Source organism: Ornithodoros turicata, chromosome 2 (genome assembly GCF_037126465.1).
Source record: "Ornithodoros turicata isolate Travis chromosome 2, ASM3712646v1, whole genome shotgun sequence".
In the NCBI taxonomy this organism is placed as follows: Eukaryota; Metazoa; Arthropoda; class Arachnida; order Ixodida; family Argasidae; genus Ornithodoros; species Ornithodoros turicata.
The window spans coordinates 64,188,420-64,200,962 of record NC_088202.1 but is presented as its reverse complement, the minus strand read 5'-3'; the positions used below and the strand labels follow the sequence as shown (position 1 = coordinate 64,200,962).

General features: G+C 45.5%; 1 protein-coding gene across 1 annotated transcript in view; it reads left to right on the top strand.

Moving 5' to 3' along the window:
• LOC135383630 (uncharacterized) overlaps positions 1–7,315 on the top strand; it is a 99,018-nt gene extending 91,703 nt beyond the window's left edge. Inside the window, exon 6 of the transcript XR_010419979.1 lies at positions 7,242–7,315. The gene's annotated coding sequence lies outside the window, so the exon portion shown is untranslated. The remainder of the gene's footprint in view (positions 1–7,241) is intronic.
• Positions 7,316–12,543: the final 5,228 nt, after the last annotated feature.

Genomic DNA, 12,543 nt, shown 5'->3' with positions numbered 1-12,543 from the left:
GGTATCGTAATATTCCCGAGGATACACGTTCAGACACGTATTCTAAGCTTATACAAACGAAAAATATCGCTATACATGAAATACATTTGGTTCCCCAGACATCCCGCTTTTCGGACCGTGAATACATGGGAGGTATGGGGATTTTCACGCAGGAAACGATTTCATCGCTTAGTATCTCTGTTAATGTATGATGCACTGTAATATTCCCGTGGATATGCGTTGTAGGGTACCTCTAGATTCAACATTTAGAAGAAGTGCCAGAGTCACTCAATCGTCTGCGGTTCCCTTGCACGGCAAACTTGGCCCAAATGCCAAAATTCGGAAACAGTCAAAGTGGCTTCTCGGCGTTGCAGCGGTGTGTAGCAGGGAAGTTACCTTTACGCGTCAGTTGAACTTTTCTCTGCTTATTTAGATTTAGTGATGAAAGATCACTGAGTTTAGTAACTGCTTTTGACCTAATTTCTTGAGTTAGATATAATTTTGAGAGCATGGTTGGTACATTATGCGCCCGCGGGTCGGACACGAATTTTGAAGCGTCATCTCTTGTCATATTAATTATTAAGATGTCGCTGTTCGATGAATTCGTTTGTGTTAACGTATTTGAGAAAATTTTAGCAGTATACTTTTTGTTTATCGCCAATTGCCGTTCGGTTTTAAGAACAGCTGACAACACAACAGTGCATGTTCACATAATGATATTGCACACACTGATAACTTCCCAAAGCATTCCCAGAAGTGCGGGACACCGCTTCTTAAAGTTGGCTTGACCGGCGTACTCGCTGCGCTCCATTGAAGCAATGCATCCCATCTGGTTTTGTTAGAATATCTGTTGACCCTTGCTTTAGAAAGAAATGCCCACACATGGGTGTTGTTGTGAGAGGCCCTTCGATGGCGTATGAATGGAATGGAAGCGCAAGAACGTCACAGTTTTGTTCCTGGAGGACTTACTTTCGCCGTCTTGGCTTCGTGGCAGAATGCATTGGTGTGCTATTTTTCTCGTACTTGGCCAAAACAATGGGTTCTGCAGAAAATGCCCATGTCAGACATGAAAGGTGAAGTTTTCTCTTACGCTTTGCAACTTTGTGCGCAACTGTGGGCCGCTCCAATGTTATTCCCACGACAAAAGAAGCGTTGACAAGCTCAGTGTGACCTGCGAAGCGTCTGTATCTTCGTTCCTGAAGGTGACAGCAACGGCGGTGTTGGCCCACTGGTGACGATTGTGGTTATAGCTTTCGAGGGCCGTGGTTCGATCCCCGGCCTGCTTAGTGTTTTTTTTTTATTATTATCATTATATTCATGTATTTTCTATATTTTTTTGTAGAGGGAGTTATGAGAGTAACGGCAAGAGCGTCAGAGTTTTGGCTTAAACGTCCTTTGTTCTCTGTGAAGGCGCAACTCATCAAAGTTTCATTTGAGATCGATGTGACGATGGAACCAATTATGCAGGTCAACTTTGACGCGTTCTAATGGTAAAGGGAATTAAGATGAACAAACTACCACGCGTGTTTCTTGCAGTGTAAATACATGTCAATCATTTAGCATAAATTTCGGACATGTGGCTTAAACTTGCTTTATTCCCCAACTCGTCAAAACTTTCTTTCTCAGCATTGTGCAAGGCCGTAATCTCCTTACGGGTTAACTCGTTCCAGGTACCAAAATAATGAATATGTTAAAAATACATGCGTGCTTATTGTCATATATACAGGGTACGTGACGTAACACAGACAAAATTTTATTAAATATGCGATTGACTTGTTTTTCGCCAAAGTCGTTGAATATATCTATTCCCGACGGGATCTACTCAATGGTGGTGGTGTATCAGTAAATAGCGCAGCTGTTAATTAACTTTCGTAATTAATCTTTGTAATTAATGACAATACGTTGACTGCGTAATTGCAAAGATGTAGAGTACAACTTCCGCCCCCCAACCCTGGAGGGCCTACCCCACAAGAACCGACACGACAGCGCCTTTTTGTGTTCTATTAAAAAAATGTGCGAAAATACAAAATAATTGAGCACTGTGCGGGTTTTGCGGCCAATTTCTCCTCTCCCTGTCTTGGTGTCACCCCTTTTCAACTGACATCACGTTGTTCCTGAAATCATAGAACAGCCCGCTTTGTCCCGAGAAGTAAGCGTGAGGGGAATTAGTGATGCCGTTTCTCAGTCTACGTTATCATAAAACATGCCGTCTTTGATCTTCTTTCCGTCATTATCTCGTTTGGGCTGCTCAACACCTTCCAAGGCAGTTCGCGATTTGATGTGGCAACTGTCACGCAATAAAACTACCAATGTATTACCTCGAAGATCACCAAAATAAAATCGCCGACTCTGCTGCTCGATAAGTGTGTACGTTCTACCAGAAAAGAAAAACGACGATATCGACCAGGACGCTAGGAAGCGGGGGTGCCCCATGTTTTGAGGGACAGCGTGATGTCAGTGTTGTCAAAGGTTAACAACGAGAGAACGGCAGGAAAAAGCGGCCGCCGAACTCGCCCAACGCTCGACGATAGGGCATTGTCGCATATTCTTTAAAGGCACAGCAAAGTACTACTGTTTCGACTCTTGCTGACTAGACCTCTCAGGGTTATGCTCTACACAGAGCCGTAGCGACGGGGGGGGGGGGGGAGGGGACGAGAGGGGCAGCTGGCCCGGGCACCCTCGCAAGAGAGGACGCCGAACGGCAGGCCCTTGCAGGTTGGTTGGGCAGGATAAAGCGGGAACGAAGAAAATTTGAATCTACGACCTATGCAGTGCAAATGAGCGTTTTCATTTCTTTGTTTACATGACTTCTGACGGCAGTGGGAGAGGGGGAGGGGGGCGCTTCTGATTTACCCTGCCCTGGGCGCAAACTTGCCTCACTACGGCTCTGGCTCTACAAATCTGGAATTGCGCGTTCAACTTGTTTTCAGGGATTGTGAAGAGTCATTATAAAAGTAGTTCTTTCTTTTCTTTTTTTACACGACCAAAGAAGTAACGGCTGCTGACTGTGCGTTCCAAAGCGGTTGCGTCTTGGTCTCTCACGATGACAACATTCTGGGCTGGTGGTTCAGTGATGCAGATGTCGATTCTGGCTTTCATGTTCCCTGGTTCGATGTGAGGGTCATGCCTTTCTTTTTTTTTATGAAGAGAGTTTTAAGATTACGACAAGGCAAGAGCATCACAATTTTCATCCTGAATGGCCTATTATTAGGCACTATGACATAACATGACTAGTATGTGAAAGGTAGACCACTTTTCATTGCATCCGAACCTACTACATCGTTATAGGAGCTCATGGACAAATATGAGTTGACCTTTCATGCCATCTACACTTCACCCACCTTCGTTATCTTATATTCGGTTTTGCTCCATCTTTGTGCTATATTTTTGTTTTAGGAAGAGGAAGCCGACCTTCGGTCAGGCTGACCTTTCCAAAATAAACGTATATACCCCCTCCCCCCGCTTTGCAGAATGCTAAGGTGTTAACATTTCAGAACAACAGCAGACAGAGCACCTTTAACCGCCATCGTTACAACAGCAAGGCGCGTGGGGTCGAAATTCTTGTTTCCCTTTTTAAATTTTATTTGTTCATCCTTAACAATATGCTCTCGTGCGCACTCACAAGGCTTCCCATGCATTTTAATCAAACTGTCATGTCAAGTCATGCACGTCCCACAGAGACTGCGGCTTAAGCATTACAGTGCTTCCGACGGGTGAGAAAACTTGTACTTGCATTCGCGTTTTTCTTTACCGCTTCTCGCATATTATAAAGTGTCTTCATATGGGACTGCGATAACTGTCGTTGCTTGCTAGTTGAAGTCTCTTATTTCAGGTTATCAATAGCAAGCGCATAACAGCAGTTTCAGCAGACCGTTTGTAAGGTTATCATGCTTGTCGGTGCCAATTTGCAGTGTAATACTCAGAATCTTATCCACTGGCAAGCCATGTTATGAACGGTTTGCTAAAATTTTCTACCATGTTCACCCCATTCCACAATAAAGCGAATTAGACGCCCGCGAAAATTCCAGAAGAATGGCGCTTATCTGCGGGAAACATCACGGACGTTTGCGCGACTCTACTCTTGGCGCTGTGAAAGGAAACTTTGATATGACGTCCGTTGCTCCCTACCATCTTATCACCACAGTTTGCGATTGCACCTTTCTTCCTTTTTCTCGGTTTCTTGGACTTATTTGAGCAGAGTTTACCCAACACCTCGAAGATAAGGAGAAGGCCCTCGCCCTACGTCACACAGGAAGGCCCGCTGTTACTATTGTGGATGCTGCTATGAAGTAAATGGAAGAGCGAACGAGAAGAAAGCTCGAAGCAGATCGCAAAGTTGGAAAGGCCTCCATAGGTGACGTAAGCGCGCAGGCCCGACGCTATCTAGGAGGTGCTTGTTTACCAATCACTTTTTGTGTCGAACGTGACTCTGCTACCACCTATAGATGTTCTGAAAATAAGCACTCTTCCGCTTGTTTGTCTGTTTATTTTCATTGTTTTAGGGGAGGGTGTTGGTAACCGACAAGCCTTCTTGATGGTGGCGGGAAGAGACTGTAACACGCAAAATTTGAAATTAAGTATTGAAATGTCCTCATGATAAGGCCAAGAACAAACTGAAGTGTATGGTACAGTGATAGCGGAGCAACAAGGTACAAGTAACAAAGTGAAGTGCAGTTACTGAATTCGTCTTCGTAGCCAATAGAGTATAATTTTTTTCTCATCATAATGTAGGGTAATTTCTGAGGGTTCCCTCCGACGCTGTCACACATACACCGGCACAGTCCCCTTAGAAGTCGCCCCATTACGCACATTTCTCATCGTCGACGGCATCCCGATTTCCCACAGAGAGAACAAAAATGGATATTGACCAGCCTATACGAGTGCCGGTCATCCCGTTGCACACGCTACGAGTAGCAGCCCAGAATTATGAGCAGCAGTACAGCAAAGAAAGGCTTGGCAAAAGTTATCAGAGCTGATTATCACGTTTTCATTCTGCGTTAGGCAATTGCTGCTGATAGCCAGGCTCGGCGTGCGGTGTCTGATGTTCCCTTTCTCGTCTGCCCACGCCTCTTTCCATCTTCCTTCCTCCTCACCTCATACTTTTCTTTCAAGTTGGCTTTCCTACATGTTCTTCTGCTATCAGGCAGAACCTGCATCGAAGGAGGTGTCCCTGAATTCTGGTCATGATCGCTGAATTTCAGTAGTCAAATGAGCCGAAACCAAAAGAGCGCGCCCCAGAAGCGCCTCATCACCTTCGCCAAAGGGGGCTTTTGGCGAATGCGGGTGGTCATTTCGTGGCAACACGGCCTAGCGCTCGGAAATCGCCCGAGCTGGATCACGTGACCTTTCCCACCCAAACATGAGTGCCAGGAATCTAGTGGTTTTAGTCACTTGGATCAAGCTAGGGGAACAGCGGTCGCCCGTCTTCGGATTCCATCGCCGGCTAAACCACATGAACTTCGACGTGCGGGCCAATGAGAGCACTCGCCACCGTTGAAGTGCTGATGTGGCGACACCGGATATAGTTGAGCAACCCACTGCTCGATCGTTTCGAGGCTGGGAAAGCAGATTAGCACCCACTCCAATCATCTCCATCGCTCCAAAGCACGTGACCTTCTGACGTGGGATGAACGCAGTGCTCCATGCGTTCCCGGTCGCCACGTTTTCTGTTTCGGGTCATTTGCACATCAAAACTCGAAGAAGAATATTTCAACGCACGTGCCGCGTTTCAGGATTTTTTATAGATGAAATGTCTTTCAACGAGCATTGTCTCCTGCTCTGTTATCTCAAGTTTGCTCGGGATACCCTAATTAAGGGGCTAATTAATGAATTTTAGGTGACCAGCCATCCTGCAGTTACATACTTTCTTCGGGAGGATGTCCGCCTGGCCATATAACTCAAATGTAAAAACCACTTCTATGTAGCCCTTATAGCAAATCTGTAACGGATAATAATGAACACCCTGTATACTATACATACGCGGTGGTACGTGGGCACAAAACAGAAGGAGGTGGATATCGAGATAGGGAGTAAGGACGCAAGGGTTGAATAACAAGTTGGTTCTGACTCATTTTGACTGTTGAAAGCAGCATGAGAACTGGATCAAGAGCCCTGTGATACATTGCCAAGCAGAAGGTCAGTGGCGTAGCCAGACCTCCAAGGTAGGGGGGGGGGGGGGGGCTCGATACGAAAACTCGCCCCACTCCCCCCCCCCTGGGAGGAGGGGAAGCACACATACTTGTGCACACTGCAAAGTGCGGATGCAAAAAAAAAAAAAAAAAGGGGGAACGAAAATAGTTGATTTGGATGTTCACAATACGATTATATGTATAGGCTGTCATGACAAATGAGGTGGTGTCACGAGATTGGAAGTATTTTGAAAAGCTCATGCTTTGAAAACCATTCAAGAGTGCTTCTTAGATAGACGCAATGAACTGCAAGAACTTTCGCGATCGTCACCCTGGTCCCCCCTCCTTCCCCCATATATTATGTTCTCCTGGGATTTACACGATTTGCGTGGGTCGGTCCGTGGCACGTAGGGGGGGGGGGGGGAGGGGCTCGAGCTCGGCTATGGCTGCACGCAGAGAAACAGATACTTGAGTAGTGCTCAGTCACCCTCCCAGGTGTATATCGCTCGCTGAGTGACCCCTGGTTTGCCAATTCGGAACGATGCGCAGCTACCCAGGGCTGACGAGCCGCAAACACGGCGAAACACGTGTCCTCTGGTGCTGCCGCATCGTTCCATGAGTATCTGTTTCTCTGCGTGCAGCCATAGAAGCCATGTTAATCTGTAAGTTTGAATTTCAAACACGTCTAGTATCATCTATTTGTTTCTTTAATGGCATTTTCCCCTGCATTATAATTCACTGGCTTGCACTCTGGCATTGAGGAGTGCTCAGTCACCCTCCCAGGTGTATATCGCTCGCTGAGTGACCCCTGGTTTGCCAATTCGGAACGATGCGCAGCTACCCAGGGCTGACGAGCCGCAAACACGGCGAAACACGTGTCCTCTGGTGCTGCCGCATCGTTCCATGAGTATCTGTTTCTCTGCGTGCAGCCATAGAAGCCATGTTAATCAGTAAGTTTGAATTTCAAACACGTCTAGTATCATCTATTTGTTTCTTTAATGGCTTTTTCCCCTGCATTATATATATATATATATATTTGGTAAGTGTCCACCACTCAGTGGTGGACACTGCGGTGGTGGACACGGCACAATGCTTGGTACAACGCTTAACCCACTGCTGTTTGTTATCCCGCAGCTGTGCCTGTTTATCAGCGATCGTCTCCACCTTTGCACTGCTGCCTTTGATGCTTCAACTCGTTTCGCTTCGCCTGTCGGCGCTGATATCGGCATCGGTACACGTGCTTTTGATGACTTCGACTACCGATCATTCTCGAAGTACAGCGGTACACACTGGGAACCAGGCTACCCAGCTCCTATAAGAACAGCATCTTCGCGTCTCAGCGCCAGTGGTGGACACGGCACAATGCTTGGTACAACGCTTAACCCACTGCTGTTTGTTATCCCGTAGGCGAGGTCTAGCTCAGTTTATACAATCCGCAGGAACAGTTTGTTTTTTGTAATTGTGCCGTGTCCACACACGCTTGTCTCCATTTTGTACGATTGTTCCCTTATGTGCCGTATGCTTATGCGATGTGGTGACGTCGAAATGAACCATGGCCCTTCTGACACATTTGAAAAGAAGCTAAATGAAATTCTGAAAGGAGAGTCAGACACTGCTAAAACGTTGAACGACGTTCAGCGTGATCAGCGTTCTCTCCAGAAAGCTGTTGAAGAGAATAGCGAGGAGGTTAAACAGCTATCGGCAAGAATATCTAATATGGAAACGCTATTATCCGATTTCACTGAGTTAAAGAGTACCGTCACATCCCTTCAGAACTCAGTTTCACAACTACTGTCAAGGGTCGACGACGTCGAGAACCGTTCTAGGCGGAACAATTTGATTATTCACGGTCTTGAGGAAGAACCTGATGAAACTAATGAAAAGCTGCTTGAACTGGTGAACACTTCTGTCTTCCAAAAAATCTGCGTAGAAGTTCATATAGTGGAACGTATCCATCGTCCGGGGCGTAAGCGGCAGTTATATGTAGGCCTGTTATTTTTAGGGTGTATGATTTTAAAGAGAAGTCTCAAATACTGCGTAACTGTAGCAAATTGAAGGGAACAAGCATTTCTGTGAGTGAAGATATTTAAAAAAAAATTCAGGAGACTGTTGTGGAGACAAGTCGTACACTGTAAGAGATCCTCAGGCTCTATTACCGTCCATAAACGATGCCTTCACTACAGCTTTTCCTATGGACCCTGTTATGATTGACCCTGTTGGTGTATTTTCACTCATTGACAATTTAAGGCTATCTTCCAGCTGTGGAACCGACAACATCACGTCTAAGTTTCTCAAGAGTACTAAGGAGACCATTGGCATTTTATTGTATCAAATATTTTCGCAATCTATTGAGTGCTGTAGGATTCCGGACGACTGGAGGACGGCGAAAGTGGTTCCTGTCTAAAAGTCTGGTAGCAAGCAAGATCCGGGTAATTACAGACCGATTTAGTTAACTTCCCTTCCCGGCACACTTCTCGAGCATATCATTTATTCCAATCTTATTCGTTTCCTCGAAGCTAACTCCTTCTTTTCTAACTTACAACATGGTTTCCGGCAAGGGCTCTCATGTGAGACTCAGTTGGCATGCTTTACGAGCCATCTATTCTCCTTCATGCATTCTAAGTCACTTACTGATGCTATATTCATAGATTTTCGCAAAGCTTTTGACACTGTTCCTCATCATCTCCTTCTTCAGAACCTGTCAGCCCTGAAAATCGATCCTAAAATTGTAACTTGGATCGGTGACTTCCTTCATAACAGAACTCAGTTTGTGTACGCTATCAATTCATTTTCTCCTTCTACGCTTGTCACTTCAGGGGTTCCCCAGGGTTCCGTCCTCGGGCCTCTCCTATTCCTAATATACATTAACGATTTACCTTCCTCTATATCATCGCATATAAGGGTGGTGGTGGTGGTGGTTGGTAAAATAACAAGGGGAGGTTGAATTCGCGCAAGCGAATTCTGCTACCCCCCAAAAAAGAAAGACGGTACACCCCAAAGCAGAAAAGAAAAAAGAAAGGAAACGGTACGATTGCACCACAGAATGTGCGAGCGCACCGCAAAAGCTCACCGGGGTGAGCGTCTCGACCGCGACAACGCAGGACAGAGCGCGCCGTTCACATCCGCCGTAATGTCCACGCTCCGTCTAGTATAGAGTTTCTAGTCCACATTTCACAATGAAATTGACAAGAGCATTGAAGGCCGCGTCCCTGTGGTTAGCGTCCCATACGCCTAAGACTTTCTCTATGCTGAAGTCCCTGCTGTCGAGATGGCCAAGGGTCAGCCTCAAGATGCCTCTTTGTGCAGCATGTTTTGGACAATGCATGATGATATGTTCAGTGTTTTCCACTGTCCCGCACAGTAGACAGTTGGGCGAGTCCACCTTGCCCACTTTATGAAGAAACTGGCGACCATAGGGCACATTCAGGCGTAGACGATGCAGGAGAGTTTCTATGTGTCTGGGCGTTTTTGAAGGTATCGTAAAATTCAGCTCCGGGTCCAGGGTCTTTGCTGACGATTGCGTAATATACCGTATTAATAACTCCTCCAGTGACGTGTCTGCATTACAAAATGATCTTGACAGCTTATCTTCTTGGTGTAAAACTTGGCTCATATCCTTGAACGTTAACAAATGCAAGCACATGGCAATCAGTCACACTAACCACTTTGTTAATTCCTACCTCCTTGGCAACGTTAAGCTGGATAGCGTACTTAGTTACAAATATTTAGGTGTGCACATTTCGAGTAATCTTAGATGGGACATCCACATTAATTCTGTGCTCTCCAAAGCCAGCCAAACGCTTGGCTTCATCATATGCAATTACTCAGAGGCACCCTGCGACTTAAAACGCCAGCTTTATGTTACATTAGTTCGCCCAAAATTATAATACGCATCATCTATTTGGGACCCGCACCAGGATTCTCTCATTAACAAATTAGAAGGCGTACAAAATCGAGCAGTTCGCTTTATATTTTCTGACTACTCCCGACACTCAAGCGTAACACTACTCAAGAAACAAGCCTCCCTTCCCCTTCTTTCTGTTCGTCGCAAAATAGCTCGCCTCACGTTGCTTCACAAGTTTTACTACCACAACATTCTGCCCAGGTATCTGCTGTTCTCACCACCCCATCATATTTCCAACTACCTCGACCACTCAGAGAAAGTACTTGTTCCATTTAGTCGCACAGATCACTTCGCCAATTCATTTGTTCCCAGAACAGCGAACGACTGGAACCGCCTTCCCGCCTCCACCGTCATCGTCCGGGACCCTAATAGCTTCCGCAAGCTGCTGGACCAATTACTTTGCATGTAATTCGTTGTATTTTCCTTTTATTATGCCACTCCACTGTGTAATTCCCTGACCTGAGGGTAAGTAAAGAGAGAAAGAAAGAGAGAAAGTAAGTATTCCCAGATATCTGAATTCATTTTCAAGGCGTTGGTGCAAAATACCTTTCAAAATATCCGTCGCAAAATAAACTGCTTTTTCGTAGGCGCATTATTTCACAGACGGTTGTGCCACCCTTTACAAAAAACAAGAAAGGCTTCTGTGATTTGGGTCACAACAACCGAAGCGAGCAACCGAATTCACAGTGATTATCAGACCGCGGAATTATACGCACTAAAAACCTACTAAATATGCATGCAAACATGCAGCAAAAAATGGGAAAACTTGCAACTAAACATGCAGCAGAAAACGAGGAAGCGTGCATAAAACATGCAGCTAAAGGGGCAAAGCAAGCGTTAAGCATGCAGCAAATGCGGCAAAAAGTGCAGAAATATGCAATATACGCATCGTTTATTTTCATACGTGTTGTACGGAACTTCAGGGTACACGCTACATTTACAACATCAACAATGACTAGAAGAACGAATGTTGCACCACAATCAACTACTTATAGTTCTGGTGACAGTAGACCACAATATACTGCTCCACATCTGTGACCTACGTTTCTATTTTTTTTTCTATTCCATTCTATACTGCTCCAAGTTTCTTTGGGTTGAAACTTTGACATCTCTCTGTCAGCATAAGCTTGTATGCTGAAAAGCTACTCTCAACAACATTGCTTTGGTGACCAAGGAGATAAATGCTGTGATTCTCTTGTACTTAATCTCCTGGGCATTCACCTGGCAATATGAATAGGAATCGTTTTCTGACGAAGGGGTCGGGCTATTGACAAGGAAGGCCAAGCGTGGGACCAGCCTATTGTACCAGACGACCAGATGCGCGAGTTCCCCAACAAATAAAGAAAAACGGGGGTTAAGTTCCACTGAGCTGAAAATCTGGACACGAGTGTGTTGGATACGGCTTGACGAGGAAGAAAAATATTTTGAGTACTGAGTAGCAAATACTGGAAAAATTATTCTAAATACTTAAAAAATACTTGTCGCAAAAAGGATTGAATAGGGTACCAAAATACCGGAAAAAGTATTTAAAATACTGTATTTTGAGTACGTAGTCAGGATACGTACAAGTCTGAGTCGACACCAATGCTGGTTTCGCATGCGTCTGTACCGAACGCAGCCTTCCGCACGTCTTCACATGCCCGGCGTCGGAGAAGGTCGCGGTCGCGCCAGCCCGACGTGCGCCGTTGAACAACACATTTATGCACAAACATGCACTAACGTCCGAAACATGTTCCATGCATTCTAAAACCTTCACTAATGCATTCATATGGCCTCAAAATATGCAAATATATTGCGTTCGAAGCTCTGCATGCCCCGGAAAGAAACATACAAAACATGCAAATCCGCGGTCTGTTATCAATCTAATCCAAACAATTTAATCGTGGGTTCTTGTGCCCCACCACATCTCACGTTGCGTTCCCCAGGGTTTTCTGATGCCAAGTAGAACTTCCATGCTTGAGAGAAAAGTATTGACGAATTGATATACTGCTTTCGTAAAGCCATGAGGTCGCGTAACAAGGCGTTGGTAACCACAGCTGAAGGCAACATGGTTCCCCGCTAGCGGCGGCATCCCTGTAACACAAGTGGGGTTGTACCAACCAGCGTAGGCTTTACCAACTGTACCAACCAAGGCTGTACCTATGAGCGGTTCTAAAAAAATGTAGTTTTCTAGTATTCTCAGGATCACATAATGGAGGCATTCTACGCGAAAATGGTGCTACTTTTTATCTCGATCGTGGCATTCGGAAAACCCAGTTGGAAAGTCGCCAGATTTGCGAAGCTTTCCTATGCAAGTGGCGCTAGCGCCGGAGGTGCTGCTCACAGAAAAGGAAAGTTTATTATGTGCGCCTGAAACGCTGAAGCGCCATACATCATGAGACCGTGTTTCTTTTACGACATTCTAAAGGAAGACGGTAAAAAATGACAGACGTTGTGAAAATCGCGTTCTTGCGTCCTATTGGACGGTGGTCACATATATTTTGCATCAGGTGCACAGAGAAGAGCGCCGCATCTTCCAAGTCACATCTATAA